The following is a 12541-nucleotide window of genomic DNA, read 5'->3' as shown; positions in this document are numbered from 1 at the left end:
GTCTAATCAGCCTAGATATATGAAGTCAGGATTTGTCTGTTATCAATACCAGTGAACTAATTCTGCCCCACATCTATCCATCTACTTGCCCCTGATGCCTCAGGATGACAAGCCTACCTTAATTACCTATCTTCCAAATGCCCTTTGCGAAGACTCAATAACTAAGATGCATTAGGATTACATTCTAGATGTTTGCTAAAGCATGAGCATTGGGGCATTAAGTCATGCTAACCCAATAATTTCTTTCTTTTATTGTTCTATTAAGCGTTACCCTCTCCCGAGTGGCCTAACCCTTAAAACCGATTCACGCATTCATTCCTTATCCCTAATTAGGCTTTACCTCTCCCGAGTGGCTTAAAGACTAACAGAAAATAAAGTCCGAGATGCAGAATAAGCAAGAAAGAAAAGCAGATAAAAGAACCTGGAAGGAAACCCCTCTAAAAGATAACCCGATAATTTCTTCCTTTTAGTGTTCTCTTAAGCGTTACCCTTTCCCGAGTGGCCTAACCCTTAAAACAGATTCAAGTATTCATTCCTTATCCCTAGTTAGGCTTTACCCCCTCCCGAGTGGATTAAACCCTAACAGAAAGTAAGTTCCGAGATACAGGATGTAAAAAGAAAGAACGGTAAATAAATAAAAGAACCTGGAGGGAATTCCTCTTTTTATTGATAACTCTTGAAATGCTCCATACATCAATGACTTTTTAGGCATGCCAGGCCCTAGCTAGGGGGTTTAGCCTTTCATAGTCATGAGGGCTTTACAATGAGAAGGGAGTGAAAGAAAGAAAGGGAGTAAATGAAACCCCTAGGAGAGGGGGTTCTGTGGTGATGTCTTTTCCCTTGGACTGACTTTCTATTTATAGCTGCTGAAGTGGGCTTTGGGCCTTTGTAGGCGCGTGTATTGGACTGGGCCTTCTTCAAATTTTCTTCTTTTCTTCAATTTTTCTGTCTTTTTTGCTTGTTACACCTCCAATTTTATATCTGCAACCAAAAATTCAATTTAATTAAATCTTTCCAAATTAAAGCATAAATAACTACTAAATAATTAATTCTAAGTTAATTTTAGACCAATTTTTCACTATTAATTCACTATTATTTAGCAGTTATCACTAGTATATTACACTTGTGTCTCTATTTCTCTATTGTAAGAATTTATTGTATTTCATATTTCTTTCTTTTCTCTTTCTTTCTCTCTTAATTATTGTAAAATTTATTGCACAATTCATTATATAAATAACATTTATCTATCTTTTATATATTATCATACAACAAATGAGTTATATTGTAACATCCACTCTAACATGGGGTTAAAAAAAGAGATAGAAAGAATAAAATATTAAAAAGAGAAAGTAATGAATGTAATAAGTGATGTAATGAAAAAAAAAAAGAGAAACGTAAAAAGAAAATGGAATGCAAAATGAAATGAAAGAATAAATAAGTATATCTTTAGTGTTTTTTTATCATAAAATTATGATAGAGAAGATGTAATACGAAAGCAATTGTCATAAATAACACTCAATTTTTCTTTTATCTCAATTTCATAATTTTTATTTATTATCTTTTCTTTTTCCACATATGTCACTTTTTTTCCTACATTTTTTTTCTTGGTATCTCTTTCTTTTTTCACTTCAATTAATTCACTTCAAAATAAAAGTGAACTTTTAATATATTTTCGATATGAAAGACAGAGATTGCCGATGTTCTGGTCTTCAGTGAGGGAGGCAGAGGCGACAACAAAGGAGGCTGAGGCGGAGGTTGGGAGCAACGGTAGAAATGGATGGCGAAAACACGGTCTCAATTTGAGTTTCCCCTTGTATTTTGGTTGCTTTTGGATAATGGAAAAACACTCTTGAGAATTATAATAATGAGAAGCATTATTTGGGAATAGTTTAATATGTCTTTTGAACAATTCATCCAAATTTTTTATGACCATTTTAAACCCAAAATTATGAGAAAAGAAAATGAAGTGTTTTAAAATCACCAGAAAAAAAAAAATGAAGTGCAGTTGCACAATTTTAAAAAATAACAAGTGCCATTCATTGTGACCATCACATCATTATTTGTGAGATATTTAATGATATGGACTAAAAACATAACCACACAAAAACATTAAAAACTAGAACCAATTAAAATTTAATTTGTTCAGAAACTAAAAATAAAAATATGCAAAAAATTAGAGACTAAAAATATAATTAATATAAAAAAGCACAAAAAGTAAGACTCATAAGTAGTATATAGTATATACAATTAAATATAAAAAAATATAGCTCAATTAGTTAAATATAAAGTGTAAATTATTTTAAACCTCTGGCTACTTATCTTCAATTCCTAAAAAGAAAAGTATATAGAACTGAATTCAATGTAACAATAATTAATATGAGAAAGGAAAGTGCAGAAATGTAATGCTGACCTAATTAATATTTAACTAAAGAAAGGATCATTGCAGTCACATGGGATGGAGTGAGTTCTTACTTGGGGACCATATTTGAGCTTGAAGTAGGCTTTGAGGTCCCAAGCAAAGAAGAAGAGTAGTGTGTACTTGATAGGCTGAAGAGTGAAGACACTATTGTCAGGTTGGGAAACAATGGAATAGAAGAATTCTTTTTTGAGTTAGGAGAGTGATTGCCGGGTCCGGCCCCTACTATAAGCCTCTTGGATGGTGTTAGGGTTAAGTGATGAGAGAGAGAGAGACTCAAATTCGGGTCCCCTACTCTAAAAGTAACATAATAAATATGTTCCTTCAGTGGTTTTGATCCTGTTAGTTTCTTATCTCACGACTTCTTCCTTACAGTCTCAACCAACATCAATTTAAAAAATAAATTAATTTATCATAAGTTTTAGAATTCAATTGAGTTTGGACTTAAGCAACCTAAATGCTAGTTTATGGGATGACGGATTAATGATTGTTCCTACTTATATCCATTAATTATTTTGACAAATATTAATCAACATGAGATCTCTATTATATCCCATCATGCATGTTGAATTTAGATTAATTAGATATCTCGTAAATAAATAAAACTTACCAGACTGAACATCTATAAATCATCTAATAATATGGGCTCAATAAATCAACTATTAACCACTAGAATAAATTATGATATTATTTTATAATTTGAGTTTAAATTTAAATTAACTTAAAAGATATATATATATATATATATATATATATATATATATATATATATATATTATTAGTCAAGATCTGTCACGTTAAGTAAAAATATAATTCTATAATACTCTTCATAAAAAAAACTCTAAATACTGATATTGGAAACAATAATGATTACTTTACAAAATCTTGCTTTAATTGGTATTTTTTATAGTTTTTTTTAGTTTATTTGTATTCTCATTATGTATTGAATTATAATAAAGTTTGATAAAAAAAAACTGGCATTTGTAATATTAATAGAATGAAAGTTTGACAAAAAAAAAAAAAACAAGAGGATAGCTAGTACATTAATATATAGTGGCGAAAAGTAATGTTTGCCAAATGTTATATGTTCATACGTTTCGTGTAATATTTTATTAAAATCAAGAATCCATCACTTATATATATATATATATATAAGATTGATAACGAAAAAAAAATCAAGAATGCATTTTAATAAAATATTACAAATTCTTAACTATATGTGTAGGTTTATTTCATATTTAAATTTCTTGTAATAAAAGAAAAATGAAATAACACTGTCACCATGTCCCATCACTTATAAAAAATTTCACAATTTTTTTGGGTTCAAATATATCAGACCTGATAAAAAAATGATGTGCAAAATCATAATGATGTTTATTCCCTCACCGGCCAAAATCTACTGGCACATTATTTCTGCATCCGTGTTAATTATTACTATTTTTTTTATTGATTAGTGTGAATAGAGAAGTCTTCATAAACCCATATACAAAACACATTCAGATGTCTTCCCTAGGTTAGTTCCTATTTATACCCTCATGATGAATATAAATAGAAACTAACCACGGAATCCAAAAGAAAACCCACCCACAATATTGTAACAAAAATAATAAATTGGCTCCCTTTCTAAATCCTTTAACCAAACTTGATCCTTCTATACTAAGACCCACACCCAGCTAGAATATCAATCAGCATCATCATAACATGTCGATTATTCCACCAAAAAATTATATGCTCTAATTAATAAGAGCTACACCTTTGGTATGAACAAGTGATAGACTTAGATGACTATTGAACAATAAAATTGGTGATGGGTCCTTGTAGGTTTGAATTGGATGTTTTCCTTGACAAGGTTGAAGTAAGGTAAAATGGAAGTACAAATATAAGTAGTATCAAAATCCAATACTTATGAACAAAAGGAATAAGATTTTCGTTTAACGGAGAACTTAATTACCACGTGAAAGGGACTTGTAGATTGGGGAGAGGTTTTTGGAATAACAAATGTTAATGAATCTCTCACATTTGGTATGAATAACCAAGTTGGCAAACATATACGTAAAAAGGATTTATACATTTAATGCTTTAAGGTTTTGAATTGAAATACACTTGAATAATTCACTCCTAATCCATTGAAGGAAATCTCACATGCATTCTTTTTTTAATATCTTTTATGTTTCTATAACATTATTCATCACATTCTCTCCCCCTCCCCCCTCTTTCTATCATTCAATATTACCCATTTATAAATTTACACGAGGGAATATGTATTGTAATTGTTTACCTAGCTTGCATCCTCAATGTCATTAAAAAGTTATATATGCATGGTTGTTGTCTTGTTGATTCGGGGTTATCAAAGCTCTTAATGAACTTGTATATAAATATATATTCCTCTTTATCTAGACACGAATACGATGCATGCAGTACGAACAATGTCACACAATTATATGTGATTATTCTTGCTTTCTTGTTTTTTTTTTCCTTAGCAATCATGCACACATTCAATTAATAATAAGATGATCAAGATTCAACAGATTGATTATAAGCTGACAAATTAAGTTGGGTGGCTAGAAAAACGATATTTTTCTCCTCATCATCTTATGATGTTGTGTTTTCAAAAAGATGCCGATGTAGACATGATTAATTTGGGAGAATCACTTTGGCCCAGCCTGACATATTATCTTGTTAAGAGGGAATCATGTAGGGACTGGTACACGTGATGCTCACAAGGGATCACACGGGCAAACTAGTGGAATAAGTAGTAAGCATCTTGACTTAAATTTTGATCCAACACTAGAAGTGGCGAGTCATGACATGGAGAATACAAAAGGACACCTAACAGGCTAACATCTAGCATATCCTCACCATGAAATCAAGGCTATATGGAATAGCTTGGAAAATGATAGTTGCTAAAACATTTAAATTTATATATCCCCCACAAACTTCTCTCAAAGAGATACTTGAAAAAAGTACAGTACTAAATTAAGCTGGTCTCATTGATCTAGAAGAGTAACGACACATTATCCATTTTTTTAATTTTAAATATTTCATTAACATTTATTATTTTTTATCTTTTTTTATCACATCATATCATATGAGTATAATATTTCTTTTTTCTCTCATTATATAGAATGATATCTCATTAAAAGTTGTCAATTAGATTGTTCAATAATAAAGATTAATTATTAAAAAAATAATTAGATACTTCCCAGAGATAATATGATGATCCAAAAAAATTCTAAAGTTTAGTGTAATTATATTTGTAATATTAGGATTAATTGAAACGCACTCAATGATATGGAAAGAAGAAATTTCTAGCTTTAAAAGTACCTTCAGAGTCTATCAAATTATTTGATTCAAAATCATTGAGGAGTTTAGCGATGATAAGTTGTTTGTAAGTATTATTATTGTCCCGAACTCTCCCCTACTTTGGATGCTATATGTCTATAGCTACGTTCAAAAGTTTGTATTATATCGATCGATTGATGAAGACCATAGGCTTAAAGGTGGTACAAAACTCAGTTCACACATTATTCTCCTTCTCTTTTAAGCAGTTTTCTACGTTTCCCCATCCATCTCTTTCTTTATTTGTGCTTCGTCTACCCCACTGCTTGTTGTCATCTTCTCATTGACTGATTTAGACCTACCTTGTCATAATCGATCCCATTCATGGATACCTCAGAATTGGTCAAAGAATATTTAGAAATCTAAATTTGAGTTTTCAAGTTAATATATACTAGTTAGTACGTGAAAAGTAACGTTTTTATTATTATTTTATTTCAATTTTTATAAGAAAAAATAATTCTTACATTTAACAAAAATAGCATGATATTAGGTTTTGGTAAGAGTTTAAAAATAATAATTTTATATTTTTTAAAGACTAAAGCTTAATAAATATTATAGATATTAATTAAACAAAAAATATTTATCAATAAATGATTGATTTAAGTAATATATACTTGATTAACTACATTAAGTAAGATCTCAATCTCAAGTATGAGTTTTGTAGTCAGAAAATATTTTGGTAGGAGAGTTAATCCCATCATATTATTACAGATATTCTCTTTTCAAACATAATTAATTTCTGTACAAAATACTTTTAGTTTAAAAAATATTTTCAAAAATGAAAATGATCTATGTATAATAGTAAATGTATATATTTTCCTGAATATTTAAAATTTAATAATCGTATGTCCAACAAAAAAAACTATTATTGATTTCAAATATTTTGAAAGACTAGCTAGTGTTATAGAGCTAAAAATAATTGATAATCGTATTTAACATTTTTATCATTACAATTTTATATGTAAAAATATTTTTTTATTTACGTATAAAAATAATAACAAAAATAAGAAATAGGATTATGAGGATAATATATATATATATATATATATATATATATATATATATATATATATATTAATTAAGATTTTGAATTGTTATGAAAATAAACAGAAATATATAAGTTGAAATTTATATATTATAAATTCAACCCTTTATTTTTAAAAGTAAACAATCTCTTATATATATATATATATATATTTGTGAATATATATCTCTTATATATGTATATATATATTTTCCTTTTCATGTAGTTAAATGTTTTCCTCAATTTTTTTTAGAAAGCTAAGAATATTATTCAAATAAAAGTATGAGAAGTACTGAACCTAGCTAATATATACTGTAAAAAAGAAAACATGTATAATAAAATGCAATTAAATGAATATTACTGAACCTTAATTGCTTGATTGTTGTTGGTTGGTGCCTTTGGTTAGCCAATATTTACAAAATAACCTCTTGTTAATACTGGATAACCGTAGGTTACTACAATCTAACGATCTTCTCTTTTGACTTTGTAATGGTTTTGGGCACCCACTTGTGTCCTCTTCCTTTTGCTGATTTTTAAAAAATGAATATTACTAAATAGACTATCACAATAACTCCAACCCCCAAAGGTAATTAACTACTAGAGCCAAGTATGTAGGTAAGTTCACCCTGCAAAATCCATACCCATGAAACCAGCAATTCATAAAGTCCATCCTGTGAAACCTGCATTCTAAGCGGGTTTTTTTTTTTTTTTTTTTTTTTTTTTTATTTTAATCCCCACCTGTCTTGTATAACCTGCTGGTTTTGCGGGCCAACCAACATTCACACAAAAAGAAATTTAAAAATCTTAAAAGTTCTGAATTGTTTAAATAAATTATTCTAAATGCAAATAAAATAAATACAATACAAATAGGTAATATCAACTATCAAGTTCTCAAGTTTAGATTAACTAAAGTATAAAATCTAAATCTAAATAAGTCTAAGTGTAAATAATATAATATAAATAATATTCCCATGTTTGTTAAATTACACATTATTTTTTTTATTAAAGGTTAAAATACCGGTGAGGCCCATGGGTAAAACCCATGGGTTATGTGGGATAGGCTAAAAAATTCTCTTTTTTAAACGAGCTAAAAAAATGAAATTCATATATCATGCAGGTTTTGGATTTCGCGAATGACTTGACCAACTCTATTAACTACCTTTTGTGCAATAATGATTGCAACCAAATGGATTGAGAATCTAAGAAATGAAAAGAAATAATTGCACCTCTAATCTTTCATGTTATCTAGCTCTATGGGTGGGTTAGTGGCTATTAATGATTTTATTAATTACCTCTAATCTTTCATCTGATTTAACCTTTAAACCCCAAAAAAATATTGTTAATTGTTAATTTTCACTGACAAAAAATTTAAAGAAAGCTATTAATTAACCTATGAGTACTAAGAGTAAATATTTTCCTTAAAAAATAAGCCACTCTTGTTATGATTTTATTTATTCTAATTAGTAACTAATTTATTTATCATATTAATTAACTAAAATATTTTTTTAATAAATCTAGACAAATAGGCACACACGAACATAAACGGCCAAAATAACCATCAAAATACCAAGACGCCACATTTAATCCATACAAACATCATGCCATTTTTTAAGCCGTAAAAATTAAATAAAATAATACAGGTGAGCATCTTTTACCCTTGAAGACTTAGGAAAAATGAAGCCTTTGGAGAGAAAAGTGGAAGATTTTGAAGCTTGATGGATTGTGTGTTGTAAAAACAATTTGAATTACTAGTAGCTAGGCACTCTCAATTAAGGTTGATTAAGGACTGCATTAGAAAACTAAATAAGAGTAATATTTAAATTCAACACCCCACAGCGAAATGGATTGAGTCAATAGAATTTCAAAGAATCAATTTAAATGTTTCTGAAAATCCTGTGAGGGACCTTATAAAATCTTTGAAGATCCAATTAATTCATCCTTCTCTTGGATCTTGCCATTTTGACTAATACAAAAGACTAAAAAGATAAAATTATGAACTTGGCATAGGATGGAGAAAGAAGAGAATTTATGGAAGCACTCCATTCAAAGCTCCACATTCATTTCTAGAATAAAACTCCTTCCAATTATTCCTCTAATTAGATCATTGGCGAAAGCAAAATTTTGTAATGTATTTGGCCATCCCATTAGTAAGCTGGTTTGGGCCAATTTATCTGATTTTGATATTATTGACCGGTTTTTGTGGATATGCCAAAATTTTTCTCAATATTACAATGGATCCGCAAAAAAAAAGAGTTTGTATCAAATAAGATATATACTTCGACTTTCTTATATAAAAACTTTGGCTCATAAGCACTTCTGTACTGTGCGCACTTTTTTGAAAAGATTAGGGTCAGAAGTTGAAAAATTCTAAGAATCCAAAACTCCAACTCTGTTTCACATTAAGAACCCACAAGAATAGAGAAAACGAAGGAAATTTTAAAAGCGGTGAATGTCATGAAAGTCCCCTAAAATGGTCTCAAAATACATATTTATAAGTTGTAAGATTCAAGTGTCTGCTAGCGCATGCAAATGCTTATGACATTTGAGACAGTTATAGGTAGTTATAAGCTCCTTATTGGCACACTAGCTATGCGTTAAGCCCGGTGTTGAGCAATGGAAGCATTTCCTTATTTTTCTTGAATTTATTAGACATTTTTAAAGTATTCATAATATGTAATTTCTAACTATATTTCTAATATTTATTGAACAATACTATTATCTAATATTTGTGATTTTTATTATTTTTATTTAATTCCTTAAATTGATTCAATGAATCTTCAATCGAAAACTTGAGTGGAGTTCAAATGATGAGAAACTTGATTTCTTAAGATACTCAGAATTTAACTTTGTGATTGTAGACAAGTTGCTTTTCTGGTCAATGTTCAATAGATTTATGATTCACCATTGGCAATTATCCAATGTTTTTAATCACAAGCAATCTTGGCTTGTATAATCTCTAATATACTCCTTTCATGTCAAAGACCATATTTAAAATGTGAAATTTGTAAGAACGAATATTTGTAAATGATCCAATATCATGGTCGGATAGTGGGTGAGCCATGATAGGCTCAACAAATTAATCTTTTAAGATAAATTTTAATATTATTTTAAAATATGAATTATAATAAAATATTTTAGCATCATCATTGTTTAACGTGAGATCTCCAACAATTATTTTTATTTTCATGTTCCTTCTCATAGCAAAATTGACTTATATTATAATGATCATTTTTTACATAAGTAACAAATCTTTTGAAAATGCAGTTTGATGCTTCATAAATTTAACATTTCTAAAGCTATGCTTGTTCATCAGGACTTTCATTACTTGAGCAATCTTCAAAATCTCAGTGATGATTCGACCACATAATTATTTAGTATATTTCATAATCATTTATAAGTTTCTCAAGACTTGATCTTCACAAAATACTAATGAATATTATTCATAAGAAAAACCCAATCTTAACTTTTTGAAAAAGTGTTAGCCTTTCTGACATCAATCAACTTTATAGTACTTAGCTTTCTTATTAGGTTTGGCAATTTTTGGCTCATACTTTGATGTATAGATCGAGAGTCCTTATCATCTTCTTGAATTCTTCTAAAAAAAAGAAAATCATTAATAATAGCCAACCATAAGATATGATATTTAGATCAAAAGGTTTGTACATCATTAAAACCATATATTATAGAAGGAAATTGAAATCATTAATAATAACCAACCATATATTAGTTAGAAACTAACACACCCTTTTTTGTTCTAATCAAATTGAAATCTACGCTCATTTATTTTCTCATTGCAAGTTCTCTATTTGGATGTGGTATTTTATGTACTCTTGGCTTAGTTCATATTCTCCTAATAATCAGACTACTGATCATTGTCTCCAGTTTTGGTCTATTGTAAAACGAAATTAATTAAGAAGAGAAACTATATTCATCAACATGAAAATATTGATTGATACGAAATATTTATCTGTTTTATTGATAATTAATATTTATTAAATAATCTAATTGATCAGTTTTATCAGAATTTTTTCTTTTAATTATATTTTTTTATTCATAAGATTTAAATCTCATGCCTTACCTTATTTAATTTAATGAGATGAAATTCAATAACATTCAAATCAAAACTTATTGGTAGGATACGTTGATTTGACATTCTGTGGTGCTGTTCCTCTAATAAAGGTGAGATAATGGCAATGAATCACACTTAAGGCTCCTTTCATAATCTTGGATTGGTGCGTTAATCCCATTATTGTCTGCATAAATTAGGAGATAGTTAGCCCAGGATGTTGCAAAGTTCAGTGAAGCCTTTTTGTACTAATTAGTGTTCAGGGTTTGTTTCAGGGGGGAAGAAAGGAGTGTAAGTGGATGGGTGGTGCATGCTGTGCAGGTACAAGCCCGAGCAAAATTATATGATTGAAATTTGAAAATTGTTCGAGATATGCTTTGTTTGAAAATTGGTTTCATTAAGTAATGCTCTTGTCAGCTTTTGTTTAAAGATAATCGCGTGGGGGTAATAGTGGTTTGGTCCTTTATCAAGTTCTGGTTTCATGCAGTGGATTCAATGTAAGAGTGTTATTTTGTTTGTATATGCAAGATACTACAGCTCCATGTCTCCACTAGTACTTCTCGTACTCCTTGGATGAAGTAATTTGTTTGCTGTTCAAAAAATAATAATTTATATTAACATTCAGGGAACTTTTGTTATTAATAAAATTATTTATCACTATTTGTTAGTTTATTTTTCTTATAAAACATATAAATGTTATACCATCGATAAGACTAATCTAATATAATCATTAGTATATAACACCTTTTTAATGTCCATTTTAACCAATTTTATTTAACTAATACATCAATCAAATTTAAACAAGAAAATTCTAAGAAAACTATACATGTTGATGTGAAGATTCAAACAGCTCTTATATTATTTTTCTTCTTCACTTCCATAATTTTTTTTTCTGAAAGCACAAACTTAACACATATATCCACAAGAAAACCCCAAATTAATACTTTTGCTAATTAATTAGATATGACAAGAGAATCTTTGGATCCCAACATTCAGAAAATCCAATAAACAAGATTAAATATTGAATATATATATGATTTAATTTTGTTCTAACCAGTGAGTAGGGGTGGTTAAATTAAGAATCCAGTTATTCATGATCTATCTAGCTAGCTTATTTTCATGTAAAATCTAATCCAATTCATCCACTTTTTTTTTTTTTTAAAAATAATTATTACTTGAATTGGATGAGTCATATATATGAATAAATGTAGATGGATAGCAATTCATCCTGTCATATTTTCATATCTAATTACCATCACTATGATAAAAATATCAGTCCAATTAACATAACTTTTTTTTTCATATTTGAATTTCTTTTAAGTTCATTAATTTTTTTAGAATAGTTTCTTCTATATTAATGTTAGTACTTATTCATAATAGTTTCAATTGTAAAAATAACTATTTATTTTTAATTTTTTTCCTTAAGAATTCGATAAAACTAATAACCACTTCTTTAAAGTGAATTAAACAAAAAAATAAATATAAAAAGTGCATAATTTTTAAGAATATTTTGTAGATAAATGAGAAAGAGCATTTTGAAATAATCATAAAAGTTATTTAATTTTTAAAAATAATTTATGAATGGATAAGATATTCATCCATAAAAAATGTTAACGAATGAATTGAATGAATTTTATTTTATAGATCATGAACGAATTGGATTTTACAAATGAATATAATAAATTAATTGTTTTAA

This window comes from Glycine soja, chromosome 3 (assembly GCF_004193775.1).
Source record: "Glycine soja cultivar W05 chromosome 3, ASM419377v2, whole genome shotgun sequence".
Taxonomy (NCBI): Eukaryota; Viridiplantae; Streptophyta; class Magnoliopsida; order Fabales; family Fabaceae; genus Glycine; species Glycine soja.
Note: the sequence above shows the minus strand (reverse complement) of the source record.